At 40.1% G+C, this 16,872-nt stretch overlaps 1 protein-coding gene across 11 annotated transcripts in view; it reads left to right on the plus strand.

Annotated features, from left to right (window-relative positions):
* Positions 1-16,872, plus strand: part of add3a (adducin 3 (gamma) a) — a 94,809-nt gene that overhangs the window by 37,781 nt on the left and 40,156 nt on the right. Inside the window, exon 1 of one of the 11 annotated variants that reach the window (XM_058065221.1) lies at positions 13,530-13,997. The exons of 5 other annotated variants lie outside the window; for them this stretch is intronic. The gene's annotated coding sequence lies outside the window, so the exon portion shown is untranslated. Of the gene's footprint in view, positions 1-13,529; positions 13,998-16,872 lie in introns of those variants that run through there. 5 more of the 11 variants (XM_058064836.1, XM_058065081.1, XM_058064642.1 and 2 more) reach the window with 5 other exon arrangements.

The following is a 16,872-nucleotide window of genomic DNA, read 5'->3' on the forward strand; positions in this document are numbered from 1 at the left end:
TCTACAACTATTTGGTTCTGCCTTAGCAGAGATGGACAGCTAACACACCCTGGACTTGTGTCCAGGATGCTCGATGTGCTTGTTATGAGGCAAAGAGTCCCTTAGGATTCTGCATCAAGATGCTTGACCTTCCTACATGTCATCAGCATCGCTTGCTGTCACTTCCCTCTCGTTGATGGATGTTTTGTTTAGATGTGCGTAACAACCCCCCCATAAGGCTGTCAGGGTCCGGAAACAGAGGGTCTCACCAATGCAAAGTCTTTCCCCTCAGATCTGGCAGCATGTTATTGAGCGGTCAGATATAATAGAAGGGGTCAAAGCACAGAGCAGGGACAGTGACTCACTGAGAAGAACTCTTGCTTCTTTGGCTTCCTGTCATGGTACAGACAGGCTGACAATTTCTTTCAAATCAAACAAAAACTCTTCAAAGCCCCCCCCTGGTTGAAATCAAGCCTGTCGGGACCACCCGTTTGTTCCATGGTGCTGCACAAATGGGTCCAAGATGGAATACAGCATTGGTCTCAAACTCGCGGCCCGCGGGCCACATTTGGCCCGCGAGACGCTAGTTTGAGGCCCCCACCTTGACCCTACCAAAGTTTAATGTTGAAATGACAGCTTAAAGCAGTGTGCACACCGAACACAATTAGCATGATTTTGCCCCGCCCATACTGTTACCCTACCCTGTTACCCCGTCCTGTTTTGCTTTGGGTTAGCAAAGAAGCTAAAGGCTTATGACGCTGGGTACAAATAAATGCAGGAAATGATTTGGAATAAAACGGAAAATACACGTCAAGATAAAGCATCTCATCAAACATGTTGTTAAAGTTACGACGCTGTTCCCAGACGGAACGGAGTACGATGCTAACTTGCTAATTGGGTAAAATTATTAAGTTTCATTAATGTTGTTGTTCAAGGTTAAATAACTGTTAATACTGTACATTTGAATCTGAAAAAAATAATTTCTCTAGCAACAGTATGTGCTTTCTTACGTTTTTCTTATTTGCTGTTTTATTATTATTTATTATTATTTTATTTATTTATTACTGATTGATTGATTTATTGTCTTTATTCTTAATTTGTTTTTTGTTTTTTATCTTATTTTGTGTATAGAAAAATAAAAATCAGTGGAATGTTTTATCAGACATTTTGGTGTGGAAAACCGGAACCAAAGTACTGAAAAAGTGTAGAGTATAGCAGAAGCAAAAGCATTTTTTGATTTTTTTCCAGTTTTTAATAAATGCGTTTTGGTTTTTTTTTTGAAAACCTGATGCGGCCCGGCTTCACCCAGAACCTAGCTCCGGTGGCCCTCAGGTAAATTGAGTTTGAGACCCCTGGAATAGAGTGTCTTCCTCAGAGCAGCATTGTTTTTTTGGCCTTATTTGTTATAGAAGATATTTGCATAAACGCTGAAAAAAATCACATGGTAAGCATAACACTAGGGACACGGCCTAAAAAAAAAATGTGTAATTCCAATAACTGCTGGAGAAAACCACTGAATGCTTGTGATGTAATGTACTTCATTCATTCAGACCCACACTCTTGACATCTGAATGCAGCGCTTCCGTTTGATCCGGATTGCTTGGCCTTTACAATAGAGAGTTAAAGGCCCATGTGGTCAAATGTTTCTAAATGCCAGTATCCTCTTTAATTTGTGGATGTGGGTGCCTTAAAGGAACCCACTGACCTTGGAAGAAACTTCAACAAACGGGCCTTTTCTTTGGTAAAGAACTGCCTGCTGTTTTATTCCTCTTTTTGTTCCAAGAGATGTCAAAGTGACCCTTTGTCTTGTGTCCATGCTCCAAACTGTACGGAGGCTCATGGGGTTACTGTTAGGTGTAGCGGATATTATGTAACAGCACAATCTTCATGCCGTTACACATGCCATTGCACGGTACGGCACATGGTGGTTCATACGCAGTGTCCTTGTCTCCTTATGTCCTCGATCCTTCACACGTTCTTTGACTTTTTTTAGTCTCACTGTCTTTGCTACTTTTTTGCTGCTGGGGTGGGGTCACTGCTTGCTTGGGCTGTTTGTTTGCAGTCGTCTTGGAAACTGTTGAGCGTGTGACGATGAGCGAATAGCCTTGTGTGTGTGTGAATGTGTGTGTATTGGCTTGATGGGACCACAGTATTGGTTCACTCATAATGACCTCACTCGAGAAAGAGATCCCAAAATATCACATTTGTCTGCTCCGTCAGATTGTGTAATGGATAGTCCCCAAACACAAACCAGCCCTCCGGTCGACGGCCTTTAAATGTTGTATGTGGAACACATGTCTTTTTGACAGAAGTAATGATGCATAATGGATTTAGAATTCCGAAATAGAAATGAAATACCATGGAAGCGAATTTCAGCAAAGCGGGACAGAATAAACTAAATATTTTCATAGAGCGTAGAAACCCTGTTATGGCTTTCTAAATACGGGTTTGAACATTGTTAGAGCCCTGTTTACATGAAATAACAACCCAATAATCACGTTGCTCAGGCTTCGGGATCTAGCGAGCTAACTAGTTAGCCTTTCCAATTTGCTTATTTTGAACTTAAAGTATTTTAAATGGAGTGGGGAGGAAGGGCAAAGACGCCAAATACTTACCACTTCCGCCCAAAATGAGAGGATAACCTTTTTTTTCTCCATTCGTTCTCAGCCAGTAGCCAGTCTCCATGCAGTGTGAAAGGTAATATAATCTAATGTCATGTCTCATAACGTTACTAATGCGTAGTGACCAGAATACTACATGTGACTTGTCTCGTAATACGTCATAGTCAACTACAAAATTATTTATTCATATTTTGTTCTAAAACTTTTGTTTGGTCTAGAGACCAGTGCCACTGAGGAAAGGACAGGATGCAGAATTGGACGTAGCAGAAATGAGGATGCTGAGGTTCTCATTGGGAGTGACCAGGATGGATAGGATCAGGAAGGAGTACATCAGATGGACATCACATGTTAGAGGCCTTGGAGATAAAGTCAGAGAGGCCAGACTGAGATGGTTGGGACATGTCCAGAGGAGAGATAGTGAATATATTGGTAGAAGGATGCTGCGTTTAGAGCTGCCAGGTAGGAGGCGTAGAGGAAGACCAATGAGGAGGTTTATGGATGTAATGAAGGAGGACATGAGGGTAGTTGGTGTGAAAGAGACAGATGCAGAATACAGGGTTGGATGGAAGAGATTGGTTTGCCGTGGCGACCTCTGAAGGGAAAAACCGAAAAGAAAGAAGACAGTGAGTGAGCTATATTTGAACCCCAATATATATATATATATATATATATATATATATATATATATATATATATATATATATATATATATATATATATATATATATATATAGCAAAGGACAACTGTACTGTAGGTGCAAGTACAGTGAATAAGTTTCACATTCAATGTGGGTTGAGAAGTGTCCCAGAACAGATTGTGTTTTCACCTTAGTTGTTTACAAGAGGAGAAAATTTGTGTTCCATTGTCTTTCAACAGGCGGCACGGCGGTCGAGTGGTTAGCGCGCAGACCTCACAGCTAGGGGACCAGGGTTCGATTCCACCCTCAGCCATCTCTGTGTGGAGTTTGCATGTTCTCCCCGTGCATGCGTGGGTTTTCTCCGGTTTCCTCCCACATTCCAAAAACATGCTAGGTTAATTGGCGACTCCAAATTGTCCATAGGTATGAATGTGAGTGTGAATGGTTGTTTGTCTATATGTGCCCTGTGATTGGCTGGCGACCATTCCAGGGTGTACCCCGCCTCTTTGCCCGAAGACAGCTGGGATAGGCTCCAGCAACCCTTGTGAGGAAAAGTGGTTGAAAATGAATGAATGTCTTTCAACATGTATTTATTTCCATTGTTGGACAGATGAATTCTCTTTTGACCAGTCATTGAGTTACAATGGGTTGAGCTCCACTCTTTAATCACAGTAACACTGATTCTGAATCAGTTATTTAGGTACCGTTCACAGTTCATGACAATTTAAAGCAAAATACCATAAGAAAGAGAACAAATGCTGTCTGGTGAAACTAACTTTCAGTGCTGTTTTGGCTTGTTCCGTACAGTTTTCTTTGATCTGTGGTCCACAACAAACAGGAACGGACTTGTAGAGAACATCAGAGAGATCTTTAAGAGGAAAAAGTAGAGTCTCTGTAAAAGGATTCATGTACTTTGAAAGTCTTTCTCAAGCAAGCGCTGATGTCAATGGGAGCTGTGAAGGAATGTCAAATAATTCACACACAAGCTAATTCAGCACTAAGTTCCCCATTGTGCTGCGTCTCCATGGAGCAGTGACGGTTGTTCAGCTATGTTCTGGGCCTGATTGTAAACCCAGCGACTCTGTGTGTGCACATACGGTAGCGGTTAAAGGAGCTTAATTGTGTTTTGGAGGGTAGTGTTTTCAGTTCCAAGCAAGTCATCTTCATCCAGTTTTAAGATCTGACCTGGAGAGATATTTACAATTCTATGTATAGTTTGAAATTGTTAGTTGTTGGTGAAATGGAAATGCCATTGTTCTATTATTGACAAATAGTGATTAATAAAATCATTGGTCTTTCCTTGGCCACACAGTCAGGAGATCGGGAAGACCTGGGTTTGATTCTGTGTTCGGGCATCTCTGTGTGGAGTTTGCACGTTCAACCCGTGCATGTTTGGGTTTTCTCTGGGTACTCCGGTTTCCTCCCACATTCCAAAAACATGCTAGGTTAATTGACGACTGAAAATTGTCCATAGGTATGAATGTAAGTGTGAATTAATTTCTTACAGCAAAAGGAACAATTCTAATCATGTTTCCATTGTTGCAGATTTCAATGACAACATGTAGGCGTACACGTTCATCAGGTTCAATTTCATGGTGGAATTGCGGTTTTCAGCTCCAAAAATAAAAGGAGGTGACCTCCTCCTTTCATGGCTCTGATTTAGAGTAACCGTCTCTGGTGGAAAGTGCAGATCTGGAAAGTATTGCATGAGGCATGCATGCTTTGCCCTTTCGTGTCGCTCTTATCCAGGAGTCCCCTAAACTTGGTTGTCATTAACTGTAAAATGTTACATCTGCTATAATCATTTTATAGTGACGTTAAATGCATATGAACCGCCTCACACTCGCATAATTATAGCTTGCCCTCCTTCGACTTACATCTGGCACTTTGGAATATAAAAAAAGCTATACTGTATATAGATGAAAACTGAGGTCATTGTAATGATTTACAACTTTACAAACTATTTTCATATACTCACCAAAAGTGAGTGTTAAATTGATGTCATACTGAATGTGAAATACTCAAAAACCTGTTAAGTTTAATTTGAGCTGACATTATCGGAATCTGATTGCTTTGTTGAAAAGCTCATTTAGTTCATATACAGTCAATCCCAACCATTAGGGGTATATATTTGGTTCTGTATGACCATGCAGTTCTAATTGATAGTGCTCATCTCATTGCAAAATATGCAATCTGCTCATAATTCCTTAGCAGTTAATATGTTTGCATGCACTAAAACATTATGCACTAACTCTCATGCCTGTGTTCCACGGAAAGTCATGAGCTGTCATTTGGTCAAATGGATAACATAGTTAACTACAGCTCCTATAGCTCAAGAATAAAGAAAATTAATCAGTAATAAATAAATATAATAATAATAAAACGGCAAATAATAAAAACTCAAGAAACCACATATAGTTGGTGGGTAGACAAATTATTTTTTCAGATTAAAATTAAAGCATTATTAGAGCCCTGTAGACATGACAAAACACAACTATAGTCACATTTATACTTTTTTTTATTTACAACATATTGCGCAACTGCAGGGTCTTGAGACACATGCTAACTCGCAAACTAGAGAGCTAGCGACCTAAACGGTAAAGGTTCAAGTTATTTCCTTTAAACTTAAATAGCCAAAAACCTACCACTTCCACACGGATAGGGAGGATAACTATTAACAGTTATTTAACCTTTAACATGAACATTAATCAAACGTAATAATTTTTTCTGGGTACATGATACCATACAGCATCCTTATCAAACTTGCGCGGGCCGCACTAACATGTACTTTCATATCAAGGCGGGGGCCTCAAACTAGTATCCTGCGGGCCACATTTGGCCCGCGGGCCGCATGTTTGAGACCCTGATCTAGACCCTCAATGGAAGCTATAGGAAGTGTTTATTTCTGCAAAAGATGTACTAAATATTGATGTCATTTTTCTGTCAGGGTGCCCAAAGTTATGCACTTGCCTACTTTTGTTGAAATAATTATTGCACACTTTCTGCAAGTCCTATAAACTTCATTTCACTTCTCATCTATCACTGTGTTGACCTGCTACATGGTATATTTAACTGAAATGGATGATCCCAACAACCAGTGATTTTTAAAGGAAAATCTTGAAAATGATCAAGGGTGCCCAAACCTGTTGGTTCCTCACTAAATACTGTAAGGTTTGACTAAGCAGGTAATTGTACCCATGGATGCTCTATGTCTCTTCATAGAGAATGTGTGGAGACAAAGCATGTCATAAAAGTGTATGATTTGTATTAATACCGAACCGATATCGGTATTGGCCTACATTCAAGGTTGCAATGACGGTGTCATATCAGAGGTGGAAAAAGTGGTATCGGCACCCTCATCCCTTTGTCTCTTTAACGCTTGTCCTCAGCTGTCTGTGTCAATATTTGTCAACCCCATAGCCACAAGGCCAATGTGTGGTCATCCCCCACATCCTCCTTGTCTCATTACTAAATAACACAGCGGTTTCGACACCAACATTGATCATTGCTCCAGGAGATGAATGAGACCGAGTCTTAGTACATTAGACGTTAGCGTCCCACTAAATGCCTCCTTAACTCTCAAACATGAATTAGCGGCTGCTTAACATCACTCCCACTCTCACGTAAAAGTAGACGGGCTGTTAAGAACGGGATAAACAGCTGAGTGACAGCTTTCTCGGTATGGGTGTGTTAACCTGTGTGGGTCTTTGCATGTCTGCACTAGATTTTTAATGCTGCAGGCTTTAAAAAAATATCAAGTCTATAACCTACATAGTTCCACATCTGCTATCTGAGTCGTAAAGGCTGATAACAACACAAAGAGACACCCCGGCCTGCTGGTATGTCTCTGTTTACATGAAGTGAGATACTGGCATTTGCTTCACTTGTTATTGCACTTTTGCAAAGGCTAAATGCTAATCATTTTTAAATGCTTATTTTATTTAAAAATGTCCCCACAGTTTTTCTCGATTGTTTACACACAATTTGTGATGCCTGAGACACAATGACCACAACATATAACCAATGCACCAACTCCATGAACCAAGTCCGCTAAACTAGAAGCACAATTCCTGCTTTACAATCAGACTGCAGATCTACAACACACTTTTTTCAAAACACTACACACAATTCCATGAATTTTGACACAATTTTCATGAAGTAAACTTCTTGTTTTCACAAAGAACACAATGCCACTCAAAACAGTCAAATTAATATTCCTATTATTCACACTCCTGTCACACATTTTTACAATTAGCGGTCTAACAATGAGGGAGGCTGGGCAAAGGGTCAGAAATCCACAAACACACAATCCCCTTCTCCAAGCTATGGGAAGATGCATGTAGAGAGATTCCAGCGGATGCTTTCCATGGCTGGATTTGCCATGCTAAGCGATATTTCCCCCGCTGCTTGGCCAGAGAAAACCTTGCATGTGATGTAGATGAGGTGCTGTGGCCTGACCCAAACAGAAGCTGTCATGCAGCATAGTCTTTTGCTTTGTTATTGATTGATTTTTTTGTTGATGATTATTATTATTTCTTTAACTGAAGCTGTGTACATTTACATGCAGACCACTGTATGTGGAACTTTGTGTTGGCTGTAATGAACACTTCGTAGATTGTTTTTCTGTGAAAAATTAAAAATATATATTTCTGTGTAATTTTGTGTTCTGAGTAAAAAAAAAAAACCCAAAAAAACAATTTTGCAAGAAGTGTCACACTGAACACAAAAAGGCCCAAGTCATGATGAATATGATGTAATCACAGTGTTTTACACTGAGCACATCAGTGTTTAACTGGTTCATATAAATGTTTGTTCATATAGTGGTTTGTGTGCGTCATTTGGAAACAAAACACAATTTTGAGAAGAATTAAGATTTAAAAACTCAACTGTAGAGGTTTTAGAAAGAGGAATGGTCAAAAATTCCTTCTACCAGAATCTAGACCAGGGGTCTCAAACTCAATTTACCTGGGGGCCACTGGAGCTAGGGTCTGGGCAAGGCTGGACCGCATCAGGTTTTTCCAAAAAAAAACGCATTTATTAAAAACAGAAAAATATACAAACTTTTTCAGTGATTTGGTTCCGATTTTCTACAATAAAAGCTGTGATAAAACATTCCACTGTTCTCAAATATCTTAATTTTTATTTTTCTGCACAAAATTCCAGCATTGAATGAAGACTGTTTTGGATGTAAAGTTTCATTTTGCAGAAAAATTGAGGGGTTGAAATGTGTGAGTGATTTTTTGATTTGTGTGTAGACTTCTGAGAATATGAGGCATCTTTTCACAAAATGTGTTTAAACAATCGATAAAAACTGTAACCAGGCAGTTGTGATGTAAATATACCACAAGTAGTTGCTTCTACAACCATTTTATTGTCATTCCTGTTGAGATATCAATATGCATCACTAGCATACCTTGGTTGTTTAACTACTTCAAAGTAAAATAATGGGGTAAAAAAGTATTTCTCGCTCTCTCTCAATCATAGCATGTATTTTGTTTAGAATGACCGTTTCTCACCAGGTCTCCACCCCAGTTTGCCTTTTTGTTCTTGGGAAAAAGAGCAGGGGTCCTAGTCATGAGCTCAAGTGTTTTTGCATTCCTGTAAATGGATACCGGTATGCATTTAGCGCAGGTCCTCCTCTGTTGGGTTTTGTTTCTTTCTTGTCCACAGCTTATTGGAAGGGTCATGGAGGGTGTGAATGACATCAACACAAGTATGGGATTACTTCAAGGTGCACTCGTGGGCAGCGTATACATTAATCTTTTGGTTTAATGAAAATACACGCAGAAGCGGAAGCAGTGGGCCGTACTCTCTGATGAGCCAACATGAAGCAATAAGTGATTTTGGTTGCCTCTGAGCTGTGATTAGTTATCTGTAGGAGACAAGCCTAAAGTTATTTGTCAGCCATAGCTGTCACCACTTCCCCCCCCTTGAAATAGTTGTCATGGTGATCTTTGCTTACAACAGTCAAATGGGAGGTAATCCTGTACTCGCCGGACACATTAGAATAGAAACATCTGCCCAATGAGATCCAAGATCTGTATCAAAAAGGTTGTTTATACCAGGCAGACATCCGCCAAAGTCAGCAGTTGGGACAGTTTGCTTACACATGCCCATTTGACTCATTTGATTAAAAGATGTGAATATGTTTAGCAATGCATGATCCGCTTCCATGCTATAAGTGATATGAAGCGTCATAAGCTGGAACTGACAGGTCACTTCCACACAACAGAAGTAATTTAAGAATAGCTTTCATACCAGAACATGTTTATACCAAGTCCATGTCCTTTTGCTTCTCAGCTCTCTGTATCACAATCGATTGCATCATGATTTTTTATTTTTTTTTTTGGAGTTATGTCTCAAAACATGAGGGAGGCTGACCACAGCCTAACACTGCAATAAAAAGTACCCGTTTCACAAGCTGCACCCTGCAATGTGATGTTGGCCAATCGCGACCATCCAGGAGTTTTCACCAATTTTGTCGTTCTTACAGTGAGGTTTGACTGTACTGTCATAAACCATGAAATGTGTTACAGTAAACCTCGGATATATCTGACTCGGATATATCGGAAAAAAAAGAACCGATGTTTCTGTAATGCATTTCCAATAAAAATTCATTGCATATATCAGATTTTTTATAACGGATTTCGCCTATTTCGGACAAAATCTCCAGTCCCGTTCCAATGCATTTCCATTAAATTTCCCTCGCATATATCGGATGGCCATCGTGGCGCTCCGATTCGCCGAATCGTGACAGGCCGTTATACGACTTCATTTGCAGCGTTGCCTGCGCGATTTATATTCACGTCGCTAGGAGTGGTTTGGCGGGCGCGGGAATCGATCACGTAGGCCTACATTATGCTAATCTTGTTGATGTCACTGGCTATTGTCTTTCTCCTGGCTCCAGATTTAGGACAAATATAAAAGTGAGTGACGTCAATAATACTAGCACAGCAGTGAATGAGATCTTAACCTCACTATTGGAAATAACGTAGGCCTGACGGGCGTAACAGGGCCTAGCTTAATTAACAATTTGTTATGCTCAGAGTCCAATAAAGTTAAATTCTCATTACCTTACGTCTCTTTTCATTGCCCAGTCCAGGTACATTGGAAACATAGTCAAGGAAGTGCCTTTTTATAACGGATAAAATCCGATTTACGCATATACCGGATATAAATCCGATATATTCGTAAAACGGACATTTTCCGGTATACGCATATAACGGATTTCACTTATTTCGGACAAAACCAGTGGGAACAATTGAATCCGATATATCCGAGGTTTACTGTATTACCTTTGCCAAATAGGTTGTGTTTGTAAGTGTGTGGTGGAAAGGAATGGACCGGGGAATTCAAGAAATCTTTGTGGATGATTGTGAAACGGTGCAGAACCCAGAATTATTTTTTTTTGTTCCCATTCCAAAATGTGCAGGTACATATGCCAGAGGTGCACAGTATGAAGGTGCACAGTATGAAGGTGTACATGTTGAGGCTGATCCAAATGAGGATTGCTTTGACATTGGCTGACTTTGCATTATTATATACTAGATTTTCGATTTAGAAACTGTTTTTCTGTGGGAAGTTTTGTTATGCTTTAATATTGTACTGAGCAGCCAGACTACACTAGCGATGGGGATGCCATACAACTTAATGTCAAACGAATACCAACTATCCCTTTAAAGTTGTATGCTAACAAATTTTAAATAGAAAATCACCAAGTCAGAGGTGGAGAAGTGGTGAACAAACAGCACCTGCGTTCGCTCCCCTCTCTGTGGAAGCTTATTTAGCCGTCTCTTTCAATAAAAAAATGCATGATCAGTGAGTCACCAACACACTCTGTTGTATGATAACCAAAACGGTGTATGAAAACTGAGACAAGGAATACAGTGTATGTTGTTTAACAACATTGTTACTCAGGTGATTGCAGTTTCATTGCAAAGTGAGACCAGGATATTGGGTAAGTCATTCGGTATTGCGTCTTGTTGAAATACCCTAAAGGCCTACTGATTTTTATGCATTTTCTTGGAGCCTGCAACACGCAGCCCATGACTGATAACAACATTTATGGATATTACATTACATTACATGCAGTAATGAGAAGTGAGTTATACAGGGACTTGTACCTTTTAAGTTATGAAGAGTCCAAACTGTCCATCACTGTCTCTCATTTTAACTTTTATCATGATAAACATACCTAAACCCTTAAAGCGTTCATGTACTAATACTGTAATGCCGACATTACATCTATCATCCCCAACCTCCCACACTTACAGTACATATATATTTGGCAAACATACATTTTTTTTTTACATAGTAGAACAGCAGATGTGTAAGATTAGCAAGAGGGGGGCAGGGTTGCATATTTCACATATTTTACACAAAACAAATTTAGATAGGCAGAGTGAGATTATGGTTAATGCATCACCCTGGCAGGTTTATGGCTTGGAGCAGGTGAACAGATAGTGTAGAGTTTTCTTTTTTTTTTTTTTTACATGCCTCAACAAAAGTTCATTGTGAGTTTAACTGATAGATGACACCAGGTATTTGTTTTATGACTTGTTATCACCCGTGGCATGTCTTCTTCGTTAAACGTTTTGGTGCAGAAACCTGCTGCTCAAGCCCTGTGGCAGAACACAAGACAGTGAAACACATACAGTATAGCAAGACATAGTTAAAGTTGAAAAGAAATCATTAGGAAGTAGATGATTCTGCTACTAACGGCGATTTAAGCAGTTCCGTTCGTACCACACTGAAGTTGAATTTTGGAGTAAGTTGGAACTGTACACAGGATATACAAGGATATACAATACAGCAATAAAAACATTCCTTATCTGTATGAGGGTTGTGCATGGAAGTCCATGGAAAACGCAGTTACGGTAAAGTTTGAAGGCATGAATGAGGGTGGAGGGAAGGGCAAAGATGGCCAATGTTTTTTTTAGATGGAATATGCTGAGATTACGTATGTGAGATGAAGGTGGTGGTGTCAATGAGGAGGGAGAAGTTGTTGGTTGTGCTTGTGAGGGAGTTTGGCTCGATGATGTGATTTGTCACAGTTCAATTTGAAGAAGTTGAGCTGAATCCGTGACTTGATCTGACACATTTGTAGGTTAAATAAAAGGCAAATAAAGTAAAGAAACACAAAAGTGTTTTTATTTTCGAAAAGTACATATAATGCCATTCTGTTGCATTATATTTTAAAAATTAAATCAGTTCTGGCGGTGTGAGGTCGACCTGTTGATTTTCGTTTCAATGCAGATCCAGTAGCTCTAAAGTTGGGAACCTGGAACGGGATCATGTCTACCAAGATTGGTAATGGTAATGGTAATGGTTTAATTTCATTTGAACATGCATCAGATTACAATTGAATGCATCACATAATCAGTTCACAGTTCCACATGTCCAAAAGGAGTAGGAAGAAGCAAAGCTTATTAAATCCTAGCCCTCCATCTGGTACTTTTACAATCAGTAACTGTTACATTTGTTCACTTCCTGCTTTCCATAATACACTTTAAGGTTGTTTTTTGTTTGTTTGTTTTAATAATGCATCATGACTGGTTCAAGACTCTTCATCCTTGTATTTAGCAAACATCAACTGCTTGTATTGTTTCTTGAATTGGCTCATCGTTGTGCATTGTTTGAGGTCCTTACTCAATCCATTCCATAGTTTGATTCCACATACTGAAATGCTATGGCTTTTTAACGTAGTCCTAGCATATAAGTGTTTCTAATTCAGTTTTTCCCTGAGATCATATTTCTCCTCTATTGAAGTGCAACGGAAAGCTTGTTGTTTTGGAGTTACAGATTTGTCGGTTTTAATAAACGTTTCCACAATGAAAGCACCATTGGACTGAAAAAGAAAAGAAAAACAATGACATTATAAAGAAACTAAGCAAAATGGCATTATATGTACTTTTTCGAAAATAAAAACACTTTTTTTGCCTTTTATTTAACCTACGAATGTGTCAGAGAATTTTGCCTGACCATGTTTGTCTTTATAAATCATTATCAGTTTGCAGTCATAATCCAGTCATAAGTCCAGTTGCCTGAAGGCAGCAGTCCGGGTCGTGTGAATGAGGGACCTAAAGAAAGCCAGGATTGTGGAATGTGGATGAGAGACTAGATTGTGAAATGATCAAAGAAAAATGAGAAACGAAAAAGAGCAGAGAGTGAGAGAGTTAGAGAGGAGGAGGAGGAGGAGGAGTAGGAGGGGTGATTATCGTATGAGCCTGCTTCTGATTGGTCAGTGGGTGTGTGTGTGTGTTTGCATGGACCTATGTGTGTGTATGCGTGTGTGAGAGCCACTGGGCGGGGGATTAAGCCTGCATCACGTGGTTCCTTTAGCTTCTTTCGCACACAAACACACACACACACACACACACATACACTCATTTCCAGAGGACACACACACACAGTGATCCTCTCACATACACACTCACAGCTGTTGATACTTCTTTCTCAAATGAACGACGAGGAGAAAAGGAGCCCGGACAGGAATCCACAAGAGAAAGCAGCTCCGCAGTTTGCTTACCAAAGAGTATCTGAATGGAGGCTCTAGACAGACAAGTACAGTGATTTATATTTCTGATTATTTTGGTTCATATCCGGCTGCTGCTCTCGTAATCATCATTGCTCTGTGAGTGGGAGTTTTTTTTCTGATATCAAGCAAAAGGGAGAAAAAGACATGTGCTTTTATTTTTGCTTTGCCACCTACCACCCCTGCCAGTTATTTCCTTATCACTGACCGAGGAGGAAGTACAAGGTTGGTTCTGTTACTACATAAATATATATGTATACACTGTTTTGGCTGTTGGATTCCACTCTCCTAAATCTGTCTGCGGTAGTGTGTTTTTGACTACCAGCTGTGTTATGGTCCCCCACATGAATGAAACTCAATCATGTCCTGTGTTGTGTACTGTACGTCTACCACATCTGCCAGGCTTCCAGTCATTCCATCCCTGAAACTGATGTGCAATTTTCGGGGAATTCCATGCTAGCATTGGGTTTGCTCGGGTGCTTGCTGCTGCACTATAAACACACATGGCGCTAACTGTGCAGTGAGTGTGAGCGCCAGAGGAGATTATCGCTGCTTATTATCTCATGTGTGGAGTCTCTATGCAAAGGGCGGTACAGGTGGAGGAGTACAACACTTGGGTGTTATTTTCAGCAAACGTAAATAAGTCGTGCATAGTGCGCATGGATGTTCGTTGGCAAAGTGTAAAAACACATATCTGCATTTGTGTGTCTTTTCTCCATTTAAGCTGCTGAGCTTTTGGCTCACACGCGGCCTTAAAATTGGAACACACCACTCTGTTTATGTGTGCATATGGGCATGCACTGATGGGTTTGGTCTGTAAATCACCGAGTAGACTTGAGACGTGGGTGTGTGTATGGATATAATTAGCTGCCGTACAGATTCTTTCCTGGTATTGTTACAGTTGGCGTAGTAATGTAACCCGCAAGGCTGTCTATTTTTAGAGGTGGCAGCCCATAGATACACAAGCAGTCGGACTTTGAAGTGTTCCCCAAGCATGGAAAAAATACGTCTGCGGTATTGCCCTGCAGTGTCCCTACTGCAAACTAGAATGACCTCCACCAAGGACGAAATAGTCTGCACTTCCATGCATTCCATGTGCAATTATTATTATTATAGTTTTGCATTATGTAAACTGGGTGGAAATTATTTATCATGTCTTGAAGCAACTGAGGCAAAATTCAGTGCAGTACTTGGCTGCCGCCAGCAGAGGCACTGTTAATTTAGTCTCAACTAGACTATACGGTAAACCGGAACCAGAAGTCAATATCCTCCAGCACTGCTGCCCATCTGTGACATCATCAGCTCTTGCCCTTGTAGTTCTTTGCTAACTAACAAAGTTAGACCACAAGTCTAGTATAGTAGATAACAAAAGGTGGTAAACACAATTTAATTTAAGAAGTATGGATCTTTGTTGTTCCTCGTCGACGCCACATAGCCATCAACAATCAAGACGTTAAATCCTGATTCATCTCTTATTTGTCATTTTATGCACTTTAAATAATTTTGTGCATCATATAATGCTAACACTGAAAAAACATTTTTAGGTGTATTAATTTGATTTGCATTATTCCTTATGGGAAATGTTTCGGTTTGAGTCAGACCGCCCGAAACGAATTACACTAGAAGTCCCACAGCCCAGCCAATTTGGCTTTTGTAACTCCCATCGCAGTCAAGTGGCTGGGTTATTTTTTAACTAACATTCTAACTGCGGTGTGAGCAGCCCATCTTGTCACCATTGTTCTGTAAATGAGGCAAATACAATAAGTTAGATATGGTAATACTATAGACCAAAGAGTTGTCTACAATGTATTTGCCACATTGTGGCAGAATGGTTAACACTGTCAGTAGATTGATGAGACCAGGGTCGGAATCTCTGCTTGGGCATCTGTGTTTACTTTTTTATTAGTCAATTAGTTGGTGTTAAATCAAATTAGATTATTTTAAACACTTAATTGTAATTGATGATAATTATAATTCATTCATTCATTCATTCATTTTGTACCGCTTTTTTCTCACGAGGGTCGCGGGGGTGCTGGAGCCTATCCCAGCTGTCTTCGGGCGAGAGGCGGGGTACACCCTGGACTGGTTGCCAGCCAATCACAGGGCACATATAGACAAACAACCATTCACACTCACATTCATACCGATGGACAATTTGGAGTCGCCAATTAACCTAGCATGTTTTTGGAATGTGGGAGGAAACCGGAGTACCCGGAGAAAACCCACACATGCACGGGGAGAACATGCAAACTCCACACAGAGATGGCCGAGGGTGGAATTGAACCCTGGTCTCCTAGCTGTGAGGTCTATTTAAAAACTATAGGGAGGTCTATATTTAAAAACACCAGACTGATGCAAACCGAGGTTCCTCTGTATTCTGTTGCTCTGCCTTAGCTCAGAACCATGCTGGATTATACCACACAGCCGCCACTTTCCTGCAGCGTTCCATTTTCTTGCTGCCCTCAGTCTCCTCTCGAATAACAGTTGTCCCAGTCTGACCATGCTAACGGTTAAGAATCTCCCACCATTGTTGTTGTCATAGTGTGTCTCCTCTGACCGCAAGTTACTGTTTTTAAGTACTACAACAATACATTATTATTAATTAACGTTCAAAGCATGTGGGGATGAGAATAAAGGTTAAAATGGGTATAAGATAGATCGTGGAAGGTTGCGTCGTATATGTTTTCTAGCTACTAACCAGCTACAAATGTCATTAGAGCACCGCGGCATCATCGGTGAACATTCCTGCTCATGAACAGTAAGCTGTCATAATTGGGACAGAAGGCGGGAGCTGTTTCTACAAAGAAGAAGAAGAAAAAAAAAGGATGCAGTCATGCATCAACGTCACTGAGATCTCATGTGACAAAAACACTTGTCAATCAACAAATGTAACATAATACAACAGTTCTGTAATATGTCTTCCAGAAGGATGTCCATTTGAATTTCAATTGTTATTTTGGAAGCAGCAATTAGTGTTGCTGCCGCTGAGCAGGACTTGTCAACCCTAATTCATTAAAATGGGTCAAACACTGATTCAATTACCACCATTTTGTTAATTGGTCTCATTTGAACTCATAGATGCAGAAACATTCTCCCACTG

The sequence above is a fragment of the Doryrhamphus excisus genome, chromosome 1 (assembly GCF_030265055.1).
Source record: "Doryrhamphus excisus isolate RoL2022-K1 chromosome 1, RoL_Dexc_1.0, whole genome shotgun sequence".
In the NCBI taxonomy this organism is placed as follows: Eukaryota; Metazoa; Chordata; class Actinopteri; order Syngnathiformes; family Syngnathidae; genus Doryrhamphus; species Doryrhamphus excisus.